A 13,278-nucleotide genomic window follows, 5' to 3' on the forward strand; every position below is an offset into this window, starting at 1 on the left:
TTCTATATCTCTCCCTCTCTCTGCTCTGCTTTCAGGCTTCACTCCTGCTTCATGGTGTAGGAGTGAACCCTGTTACTGATCCAGTAGCTTTTATTTTTGGAACTCCTCTCCTCTCTCACATGCTCTCACATCCCCTTCTGTGTTTTCCGGTGCTGCTGATTGTCATTATCCAATTCTCAAAGCCACATTGACCAAAATCAGTAAGCAAGGATCAACACTGAGTGAAAGGAGGAGGAGGAGGAGGTGGAGGGTGGTGGGGGTCTTCTTAGGTTTCCTTGCAGCTCCCTGCATTAGTAATAGAGGTAGTTGCTGCCGTCGCTTGTGCAGATGCTGGCTGCAAAACATCCCCTTTGATTTGATTTGGTTTTCTTCCGTCCTCTTGAGGAAGAAATTGTTTTTTGGTGTTTTTTGTTGCTTTTTTGGTGAGAAAACCTGTTGCGTCTCAAGAGGACTGACAGCAGCACAGGAAGGATCTCACATTTTCTTCTGTGAGTTTGGAAAAAAGGAGAAAATCTTTTATATTCACAAATATATTTCTCATTTCCATTGTGTTGTTTTTGTTTTACATCTTCATGAGTTGATTTTCTTGCAGGTTTCTATTTTACTTTGCACAATTATGATCACATCTTGTTTGAAGTGATTTGTAAATGAAAAGTAAGCAGGTCGTGTGTTTTTAAGTCAGCATAATTGATGATATTGATATTTTGTTGCTTTCTAGTGTAAAAGACTTTCAGATTTCAGTTCTGTGTTTTAAATTGTAGTCATGCTTCCTTTTGTTTATATTTGGACTACATATTCTACATCTGTTATCTAACATTCCTCAAAGAAATTCAACTAGATTTTGTTTGAATTTCAAAAAGCAGAGGCTTTCCCTCACACCTCCATATGAATTCTACATTTCACTTATCTTCTCCATATTTGCATATTACAGTTTTTTTCCTTGAGTAGCAATTTTTTAATGATATGACTTATTCCCGTTTTGTGTATCTACTGGTTAGTTCAGTATACATACATAGGTTTACACTACTAAGACATACAAGACATACAAAAGATAATAAAAACATGCAGTTTGTTTATAACAGATGTTAAAGAAGGCCTAAAATATGTAAATTTACAATTAAAACTGTGTGATAATTGGATTTTCACTGTCGTATTAATAAGTGTTCATTTCAGCGGATCAGGTGCATTAGTAGGTAATTATTGCAAAATGTGTCATGTCTTTCCCCATTAAATCCAGAGCACAATGAAGATGGCTACAGCTGCTAAGATCCTCATCAACCTGCTGCTGATTCTTCACTCTAGCAGAGGTGGGTGGCTCTGAGTGCCATTGAATTCGTAACAAACCAGATATCTGATCTCTTAAAAGCCTTTTTCAAGCATTGCTCATAATCACGGAAAGGTTTTTACTTTTACTGCTGTGGTCTTCTCGTGTCAAGAGACGTCAGATATAGATAGAGATGCAGACATAATTCCCAATGTCAATCATATAGTGACATACTGTGTTAAACTTGTTTTAACTTTATTAGTATCCATAGTGCCATATATTTACTGTAAAGCATTAGAAGTTTCACATAACATGCCCTTTTTAACATAGTTCTTACATTTGCTCGCCTCTTGTTATTAGTAGTAATAGTAAGTCAAGTCAGTTTTATTTATATATGATATAATACTTTTAAAAATAAGACACCTTCTATGCTTAGACCCTCAATATACAAAAGAGAGAAAACCACAAACGCTTTAACGGGAAGCATAAACACAGAGTTAACAGCCATGCTACTCAGGAAAACGCTAACATCAGTATGCTAAATTACACACAATGACAATGCTACCATAGCAGGTATAATGTTTCCTTCACCATCTTGATTTAGTGTGTTAGCATGCTAACTTTGGCTAATTAGCACTAAACGCAAAGTAGGCCAACAGCTGAGGCTCATGGGAATGTCATTCATTTTGCTGGTATGTACATATTTTCATTTGGCTGACAGATTTGTCCTAAAATGTGGTTTATTAAGCTTAAATTTACATTTTTTATTTAATTTATAGTATTTTAGGAATCATGCATGACTGATATTTATTAAAATAAAAAAGTTTTAAAAGTCACATATCCCTTTCAGTGCTCCAAAGTACCCCTAAGGGTACACATACCCCCATTTGAGATATACTGATCTCATAGATGTCTATGATTTGCAGATCATAGTTAACAAGTGTAGGTGAGCATTAGTGACTTAATGCCACATTTTGGACCATAAACCAAAAAATTGGACAAACAAAATGTTGGACCTGATGATGCCACTAGATAAAAAGTCAGGGGATCCCCAAAGTCAAAAGTATTCATCCTCACAATGAATGTTTGTACCTATTTTTATACCAATCCATGCAAATAGTTGGTGAAGCATTTCATTAAAAATCACAAATGTCAATGTCACAGTGGCTTTAAAATGAAACCAGGGTTATTAGGATACATCATGTGTGAACCATGCATTTCTAACATCTGGTGCCAATTAATGTTGGAGATGTTACGATATTACACCACCTGATTTTGGCACTAAAGGTAAAGTCATAGGATCAACAAAGTCCTTCAAGGCACCATGAATGTCTGTACAAATTCTAACAGCAGTCCATCCAGTAGCAGCTGAGATATTTCATTCAGGACCATTGTGGTGGAAGAAGCAACCGACGGATGGATGCTGCCATCCATTGAGCCACACTGTCAACATGTCTGAGAATATATAGTGTCCTAACAGTTAACTAACACAAACCCTCATGTGAAATGGACGATCAACACAAAAACACTCTTTGGAATTAATCCCTCTGTCAATTATAAGTTGTATTCTTCTCATTCCTGCAGCTACCTGACAGTACATATGAAATGCAATTATTTTTTTATGCCTCTACAAGGGACCTGATTAGAAAGATATTCAACTCGCTAAAAATCTGTGGTAAATTACAGGTTTTGTGTCAGTAGCAGTAGCATGAAACATAAAGGGCCTTTTGTGAGACATATTTTCCCCGTGTTGAAAAAAAGAAAAGAAATTCAGCACAGTACAAGAAATTATTCTAGAAATGATGGTTCTGTTGGATTTTCATTTTCTACTTCAATCAAACAGGAGACCCACATTTGAACGTTTCTTTACTGTGCACATTTTACTGGCGGAAAATATACATTTTCAGTTTGTTCTGTCAAGTCTTAATGTCTGGATTTAAAGTCAACAGTTTGTTTTTTAGCATGTTGTACTATGAAATCAGAGCATTGGCGTGTGATTACATGTGCACTTACGACAGTCAGTCAACAGTTTCATCTGCAATAAGCCAGACAGACCTCCACTTTGCTGTAATCTCCGGTCGCCTCTGACTCTCGGTAGGAGCTTATTTAGTACTTCAGATCACATACCTTCGTGACTAGATTAACCTGCTAGAAGGCCCTGGGAGACAAAAGGAGCCTGCTTCACCGTCTGTTTCCTCCCTCTCTCTCTTCATTGTGTAATGCAGCGTTATTTTCAAGTACCCTTCAAATACAGTGATTGAGGGTATCCGTGCGAACACCTCAGAAATGTCAATTAACATGGTAGCATTCACAACCCATGCTGCATTACATTATTGTATTTATTTTATTTAGGACATCATAATTTAAGCCTAATTCTGTAGCCCCCCCTGGTAGGTCAAAGGAAACCGCAGATTGACATAATACCTAGTTATAAAAACAGGAACAGACTACGCAACAAATAGCACGTCACAAATGTATGGTTTTCAAATCAGAACGAGTCATACAGACCATAAAGTAGAATTCAAGGTCAGTGAATTGTTGAGTTTGAATTTGGGTGGACATTTGTGGTCCCCTCATGAGGAGCTGTATAAGTTTTCACTTATGCAAGAAAATGCTAAATACCTACAGGATGGATCGGCACAAAACATTCATGGTTCAGATGTTAAATCCCAATGACTTTGGCGTTCCCTGACTTTTGAGTGCGAGCACGAGGCGCAGTTTTCGAGTGACATGTCCCAACAACTATTGCATGGATTGACATGAAATTTGGTACAGACGTCAATGTCTCCCTCAGAATATATTGTAATAACTTTGGTGATTAACTGACTTTTTCTCAAGCTCCACAATAAAGTCAAAAATGTTATTGGTCCAATGCTTTTATTTATGGCCAAATACTATTGGACTTTTTGTTTAGTGCTAATTTAGCACGTTAACTTTCTACATCCTAAACTAAGATGGTGAACATACAAACATTTCAGCTGCTAAACATCAGTATGCCAGCATTGTGACTTTGAGCTTGTTAGCATTTAGCCTAGGTATAGCCTCACAAAGCCGCTATGGCTGTAGATTCTTGCTGGGTAAAGGCAGCAATTTTATCATCAACACCCTGACAGCCTTTAGTAAAGTCTCTTTCTTTGACTATTTCCTCTTCTCTTCTTCTCTTAGCCCAGAAATCCAGTGATGACTCCATCCACACCTCCCTCGTCATGCTTTTCAGTATGAGTCCACAGTCCCTCATCAGCCTCCTGCTGCTGGGCCTGACCGTCATCCTGTCCGGAAGCATCTACCTATGGGTCCTCAGATACATCTGCATTGGCAGCTGCCAGCCTATCGCGGTTGGCAGTGAATCAGAAGTCCTGGCTGGTATGGTGTGAAGCCACCCGCCCCTGTCTGAGTGGATCTGAGTATCACTCACATACAAGCTACCTAACTAGTCACAGAGGATGTGTTTCCCTTTCTTCACAGGTAGAAATGACTGTTCAGACCTGTGAATTGGCTCTATCCACAAGAGAACTGGGACTTGTGACATGTCAGGCCACAATGTGTGACTGCTTATAGCGTTTAGATAAGACTTTTTCATACTTTGTGGAAGACGTGTACATTTTTCATTTGAACATGAAAGGAAATGTTAACCTATTTAAAATTACGATGCCCTGTAAATTATTAATTGTAGTGTGGTTCCAGACTTGCTGCCTACATCCTTGAAGTTTTTGAGTGATTCAGTTGAAGTTGGTTACCCAGGTTGGAAAATATCCAAGCAATTAAGAGCTTTGTGGTGGGATTAAGAATTACGAATACATTACGTTAAGAATACGTTATCTTCCTCTGCCAGGGCTGATAGAGGAGAAAAATGACCACAGAAATCAACAGAAAAGCCAACTCCATCCGTATTTTTCTTTGATCTAACCCTAACTGCTTCTAGCAACCGCTACTGCCACTTCCACGCTGACTGAAAATGACATTGACGGGATGGTTATGTCATTCACTACAAATTAGTTTGTAAATTTTAAACTCAAAGAGAAAATGGCTATCATGACTGAGATGTCAGAGTAATGAGGGTGAAACCATGATGCGTCGCCACCTTCTCCTACTTTCCAAAAATGAAAAATATTTGACGTATGCTATGATTTTTTTAGTTTAGCCCATGTCCCTTATGCTAACAATGTAGGGGGTGGGATTTATGACCTATACTCATACCAAAAACAAATTTTTCCCAGGAATTTGCATGGCCCTCAAACTTTAATATGAATAATCATCATACATGGAGTTTGTCTGACATCGGCCAAGTGGCCACAGACAATTCACACACGACATACAATTCAATCCATCTGTCACCGCAACCCACAACCCGATTTAAGGGGCGGTTGCTCTCTGCTCAAGCAGATGGGCCAGCCACAGTTTGACTCGAAAGTTTCCATTTACAGTATCTGCTGGAAGCCACACGTACATACTCGTGACACGGGAAGTAGAGAGAGAGAGAGTTCATTTGGATGAGCAAAAGAACGGGAGCATGAGAATATGGGCAAAGCAACATGATGTAAAGACTTTCTTTAATGATGTAAAGACTTTCTTTAATCATGAAGCTATGATGTTAATCATGAAGCTATGATGTTACTCTGCCATTATGTGGTTTATCAGTGAACTGTAAATACCACACTGCAGACTGGAGCCTCTTTTAACAGTGACAAACGTATAGACGTGTAATATACACTATCACATTACTAAGCAGTGAGACGTTTTTACTTTTGAATATAGGATCCTTAATTATTAATTATTAGTCATAATCTGAGCATGGCACGCAGGGAGTCAGTCAATGAACTGAATAATTCTGGTACCGTTTTGCATCAAGAGGGAGAAGTTTGGGCACCCCGGTTTTGAGCAATTTAAGCACTCATTCATTTGTTTTTGCTCCTATTTCTTGCTAGTCTTCATAAAAAGTCCATGTATGATCAACCCGAGAAACTAGAAGTTTGGTTTTATACACACTGAAGTAAAGACACAAGGACTTGGCATTAGAAAGTGCAAGACCTTGCTCCTTTTCTCTATCTCAGTCCGAGATACACACACACACAGTCCTCCATTCTCTCGGTCCTCTTTCAGTTCATTTTTTAAATAAATAAATCCTATGAACTGAATAGCACTCTATCTGACCCTGTGTACTGTCTGTATCGTTCTTAGAATAAACAAGAAAACAACATTTTAGATGAATGATGTAACTGTAACTGTAATGAACTGTAACCTCACAGTCTGTCTGAATAATTGACTGAGCGTCTCCACAAGACGGAGGCTATCAAGTTTGCATCTTAACGGATCCAATTACATTTTATCAGTCTCATAATTCAACAGCTTCATATTTCTTAAAAGCTTCCATGAATGAATAAGTGATCTGAGAGAATCCTGAGCAGCAGAAGGCCTAACAGTAGTGGCATTTAATATTTTAGCCATGAATTATGCATGTGTACGCACATCCACAGCCTCCCACACACATACACACGACACGCATACACATGAATATGTTGATTGAAGGATATTTGAGTGCTGTGGAGCTCCGAATTTTGACAGCTTTTATTAATGTATTCAGTTTTTAATAATTATGGCTCAGACTGATCTGCTTGACATGAAATCTCTCTGTTTAGCACCAGTATGGGCTTCCTACAACGGCAAGTTTCAAAGCTGTCCAAGATAATGATTATGATGTAAGTGGCTGTGTTGACTAAAGCTCACCGATCTCTGTTTACTTTTTTTATGAACAGTCAACAAGAGAAAACTACCAAGGAAATAACTCCAGCTCCGCACTCTTATGAAAAAAAAGAGAGTATATTGGCTATAGCCCACTCTAGAGGTCACCTAGCATCTCCAGTTTATTAAAAATAGCTTTACAGAAGGGTCGATATGTAAAACCGTATAGATGAAAAGATATAAATAAGCTGCATTGAAATGATCATACATAAAAATCTGGTGGTGGAAGAAGTATTCAGATCTTTTATTTAAAACTCCTACAAGGTTAATTTAATTTTATGTTGATTCCAGCGTCCCCTGTGGACAACTCTGGTAGCGTTCCCACTGCCTCGATTCAAAGATTTCAATGGGAATCTGACCCCGGTAACAGGCATTAAAGGACCAGTGTGTACGATTTAGCGGAATCTAGTGCTGTAGTTTCAGATTGCAACCTCGCATTACCCTCTTCTGTGGAGTCCGCCATGTTGAACTGCCATGTTTCTACAATGGGCCAGAACAGAAAAACCAAACACCAGCTCTAGATAGTGGCTTTTGCGTTTTTTGGTGGCCAGGAGTGGAGGTGTGGCTTTGTGGCTTTTTAGCCCAAAACTGCTGCCCGCTGTGGCTGAAAATTACACTGTGTCAGACAGTTGCCACAATCCTGCTTTACTCAGTCTGCTTCTGTCTCCGGCCACTTCACACTTCCCCCAGGTCCATGCATTACATAGGAAATCAGACTTGCCATTCTCCCTCCATCACCCAGACGCCCTCAGACTTTCCCCATCGGTCCTTGTCACCTGACTCCTAAAGTCAGTCTGCTCTGCACTTGTTCCTAATTCCCCAATGAACCTCTTCATTCACTCTACTTGTCCTGTGTGTGTGTGTGTGTGTGTGTGTGTTTCCCTGCATTTGAGTCCTCCTCCCTCTGTTGCCTGAATTCACTAACTGTGACACTTGGAGCTGTGGGAGTGAATAGGTGGATAGAGGCCCAACAACAAATTTCTGCCACAGGGCCCCCTAACAGGTTAATCCTGCCATGAAGATATGATTCCCTTTTCACTCCATGCCCCATATACTACACCTCACATGCCAAATAATGCCTTTCTGTAGTTAAACTTAAGTTTAAGTGTCTTTATTTGCCAACATGCACAAACATGTTGGAATTTAATTTTTGATTTAAAGAAGGAAAAAAACAAACTTTATTGTATCAAGGTTGATTCAATTCCCTGAGATTTTGTAGATATACAAACAATTGCAAGCTGTTGTAGAATACTAAAAAGCCTAACATGTGTTAACTATGCCGCAGGAAGAGACTGGGAATACGGGAAGTGAAACAGTCTTGGGTTCAAGATGTCAACGCATTTTAGAAAAATATGCGCTATGAATCACTGGAAACTACGGAATTGAAAACTATTTCTCATACTGGGAAAACGACGCCCACCTCTTTCACACAACAAAGGGAAGTAAGAAAAAGATGATTAAAGAGGAAGGAGTGGAAGCCTGTGGAGTCAAAGTCAAACACATGCCTAATAATCATGGATGGACTGGACCAGGGGGCCTCAGGTCCCCTCAACCAGAGTCTGTTTTTAAAGAAGCATTTCACCCGTGGAAACATTATTCTTTTCATCTTTATTGAAAGTGGGTTATATATGTATCGAAAATGTAAGCATAAATTCTGAATTTGGTGCCTATCTTGACGAGAAAAGAGTGTTTGTAAGTCTCACCCCCTCCTACAAAGATATGAGACTTTCCTGCTTCCCAGTGAATGCAAAAAGACAATTTTTACATCATTGGAAGCAGGAAGTGCAACATGAATCCGTATTTCTCACCGTCTCAGGGGAAAAATGAGGGAAGTGCCGACCATTCAAAATATGACTGGGTTTCTAACGATACAAAGAAATACAAAAGGACGTTATGATTCTGTGCCATGGTTGTTGAATTGTAGGTAGTTTGTCCTGAAGTCTACAGCTACTAAAATCAAATAAAGTGCAATTGAATAATATTTGAACAATAGTTTTCTTATTGAACTGAAGGGATGATAAGGACTCTATTGTTGCTGCAGCTAAATAATAAAACACATTACAGAGAGCTTCTGCAAAATGTGCATCTTTAAAGTGCTTTATTTAAGAATAATGAAATAAAAAGTGCAGCTTCAGTTTAACTTTTTCCCTATTTTTGGTTAACTCCATTTCACATCTTAACAGTGTCAACCTGTTTTATAATATTTAATCTTAACAATTGAACAGCGTTAACGCCTCCTTGTTCTCTTTATTCCCCTCTCACATCTCACTCCCCAGACTTGTTCAGTGATAAAACAAAACTGGATAATTCTCCAAAATGTATTGGTTATGCGTCTGGGTCCTGTGTAGGACGGTGTCTGGGTCCTGAACCGCAGTCTGCCTGTTAGTGACCTCGGTACTACGGGGATGGAGAGAGGGGATGGCACCCTCACCCTCCTCCTATCACCTACACCATCTGTGCCTGAGGTCTCATAATCCATCCATTATTATTCTGATGCTGCACCAGATGTTGTGTAACGCTGTTTTATGGACACACAACTGGGTTACGCCGCTCTAGAGGAAACTTTCCAGCTAGTAAACACGTTTTAATAACTGCTGCATAAATGTCAGGACTCTCAAGAAGGGCTGTTGTCACACAGCTCACCTCGCCTGCTTCTGAGCTATTCCATCGATCACAACCTTGGTAATCACGGTGTAAACTATCCTCCCATCCCTGCTATAGTCCATATTCACATAATGTATGAACTGCATGCACCTCTGGGTCCTCCTCTCTCCGTCTTTGTCTCAGCGAGTGTTTCCAGCTGACCCACGTCCCTGTCAATAGCGTGCTAATGGATTTATTCCTATCTCTCCGAGCACATTGGCCTTAGGCAAGGCAGCGGCTCATCCCGTGACTGACAGCTGCTGATAGGACTCCAATCCCGTCCGAGGGAGCCTGTTGCCAGGGGCTACGGGAGGGGGGCTTCCCGCATCCACGTAGTTGCCATGGAAATAGGGAGTTCCGACCTTCCGCCTGCAGATGGCAACATTGCACTCCGAGTCAGGAGAGAGAGGGCGAGTCCTCTTTGGCTGAGGGTGAAAAGGGGCGGCAATGTGAATGACTGACGCCCAGTGAAGAGCAGTTGATCTTATAGTGTGCATGCTCACCCTGACTTCACCTTAGTGTCCTCTGGGTGCTGCAGTTTCCTGCTAACAGCATGCAGCAAGCCAGGTGGGGGACTCTACATCCCCCCTGTAGGCGTCACTGTGACTGTTTGCCTGCCAGTCTTTGGTGCTGCTGTACATCAATTCTTCATATTCACCTATAAAGTCATGTTTGTATGTCTTGGTTATATATCTCTCATGAGACCTGGGAAGAAAATGTACTAAAAGATTGTTTGGAAGCTAGAATATGACTGCAAATCATCTTTTTAAAATGAAAAACAGATTTAGTCCAGGGTTGCAGCTGTTATGGCACATGAAAGAAGCCCCCCCCCCCCCCCCCCCACCCCTACTCAGTGCATGTTGGCGTACTTTCAGCTGTGACACAGAGCATACAGAACTGGGAACTGAACCCTCTTTGGTGGTCTGTGCAGTGCTTAAAACCACTTCCATCTACTGTGGTTGCATTTCTTATTTCCTTGTTTCTGCAGCATGCACTTTTTTTTTTCTCCTTTCCAACACACACAGACGTTCACACCTCATTAGAATTGGCAGAAATAAGTGGGAAAGAAAACCAGATGATCCCAGTAAGGCTGACAGTTGCTTAAAGGTGGATCCCACACACACTTGAACACTTTCAGCGTCAAGGTGCTGATCAGTCCTGGCCCTGGCGTTGCTGGTGTGTTTCTCATCACAACGCTCTTGACAGTTCTTCGTATCAATCATCACATCTCGGAGTGGCTTTTTCTTCTCTTGTCGGGAAGCTGAGGAGAGGTCATCGGAGGTCGAGGAAGCAGTGGGGGGATTCCAGGAATTCACCTGCTGTCTGCCGCTGCTGCTTCTGGGGTCAGTTTGCAGTATTTCTCACGCAGACAGGAAATACTGCAAACTGCAGCTTGTTCTCTGAAACCGAAAAGAAACTGTCTGACAGACCGACACACACCCTGCAGGGAGGGAGGGGGAAATCACCTACAGTCATGAGATACTCTATCTGTGAGTAATGGAATCACTCAAGCAAAGAGATCATGTGCGCATGTCTGTTACAAAATCAGATTTTGTCAAATAAAAGCATCACGACAGACTGCTTACATGCATGCACGCTGTAATCAATGTGAACCACTTATGGTGAGTGGGAACAGCAGCCTGGTGTCTGATGTTACACTATGTGTGAAATGCAGCCGACTGCCGCCAGGTATTTGATTTATTCGCCTCTCAGATCTGGAGAGGAAGCCACCGGGCTGTGCACTGTGCGGCAGGAGCGGTTCCCACTGATGTTTCAGCACACCGTGTACCATATAGTCTGGGAGTCAAACAAGGACACGGAATAATTTATTACCACCTTAAATTTGGATTAGCGCGCCCCGAGAGGCGCCTTTGCGCAGACAGAGCGCGCAGATTAAGCTCAGTTTGCGGTTGTTTTGTGGCGCAGACGCCTTTGAGATGGGACAAAGATGACACATTTGATACGTTTGTTTCATAAATTCCGCTACAATTTGAAGCGTGACACCTTAAGGCGACACTTACTCTTCAGGTTCCTGTCCAATAGACTGTGGAGGCGTTCACGAGCTGTCGGAAATATGGTAGTTAATCATGGAGCGCACGTGCAAAATATTAAGAAGTCATAAAACACTGTTTTCTTTTTCTTTTTACAACCCATACTCTGTTTATTTTACATAATTTATGAGACATGTTTTTAATTCTTTTACGATTTTTTTTATATTTACGACTTTTGCGTGACTTGTTGTTTCTTTTTCTTTTTCTCTTACAATGTTTTTTATGTGCCAAAATACCAATTCAAATTCCTTTCTATGTGAAATAAACCTGATTTTTACACTGCTGTATGCCTCTACTTTTACTCTTTAGTCACTGTTTAGCTCTCACTTTTATGATAAATCAATTAAAACGTCAAAAAGTACACTTTTATGATACAAACTTTGTGGCGGACACAGGATAATGACAAGTTAACCCAGGCCGTATTGCCCGTGAGTATACTGGGGTATCATAGACCTCAGCCATGTCCACCATAGGCTATAACACTACTACAAATACATTTTTAGACTTGGGCTGCAACTAATGTTAAAGTCTGTGTTTTTTGAAAATTAATAGATTAGCTATTTTGTCCAAAAACATTACATTTACGCACATATATTATATTTTCCAAGAGTACATGGTATTGTCTTCAAAGTGCTTCAGCAGACACTCAAAAGTATTCAATTCTGAATGATATAATCATATTTGAGAACCTGGAATCAGCAAATGTTATGCATTTTTTTTATCTGACAATCACAATTTTTAACTAACCTTTTTAACTCCCACTAGGGGTCGCCAAAGCTTCATAGAGGGTCGCAAGGCCTTCTTGATTTTGAAGTGTGCAAGAAAAGTATACACAATATGCCTATATCTCAGTATTTCTTCTGTTAAGAAAAGGTAATGTAAAGTAAGTTATCTAGAACAATGGCCAAGCGTCAGGGACAATATTACATTTGTTAAAAAATATAATTCATAATATATTATACAGCCAGAGAATTTATGTATATAAAAGGAATCTGCTTAAAATTCATCCAAATCTGTAATTTTACACAAAGACGACGAAACGTCTGTGGCAGTGTGAGCTTGGGGGTTCGACTGTTTGGGTTCAATGGGTGTTACAGGTGAGAATATGAGGGAGGAGTAATTCATAGGAAATATGTCGACATTTCGAGGGGTCCACGAGCGGGTTAGGCTAAAGTGTGTGTCAGCGGATACTAGGGAAGGTTTGCCGTTGGTACACTGATGCATGCGAATGAAGATTCAGGAAGGTGTTGGAAAATTGGTAAAGTAAGGAGAAAGAAAAATAGAGACAATAAAAGGGAGCCGACTGATGGATGGGCAGTGGCAGTATAGAGAAGAGTGAGAGAATGAGTGTACAGAAGCTTACTTAAACAAATGAGTAAAGAGCTGTACAGAAATGTGCAAAATAATAATAATAATAGATCAGGAAGTGCGCAAGTTAGCAGTGTGGAGGCATATGTAGACGATGTGTAATGTGCAAGATAAAGACAAGGAAGTGCATTAGTGGTGATGCAGTAACACAGAATGGTGGGGTTAAGAGTTCAAGATTAAGGGAAAAGGGACGGAAGAACAAACTGAGCTAGG

Source organism: Morone saxatilis, unplaced genomic scaffold, assembly GCF_004916995.1.
Source record: "Morone saxatilis isolate NCDOM2014 unplaced genomic scaffold, NCSU_SB_2.0 Contig4, whole genome shotgun sequence".
In the NCBI taxonomy this organism is placed as follows: Eukaryota; Metazoa; Chordata; class Actinopteri; family Moronidae; genus Morone; species Morone saxatilis.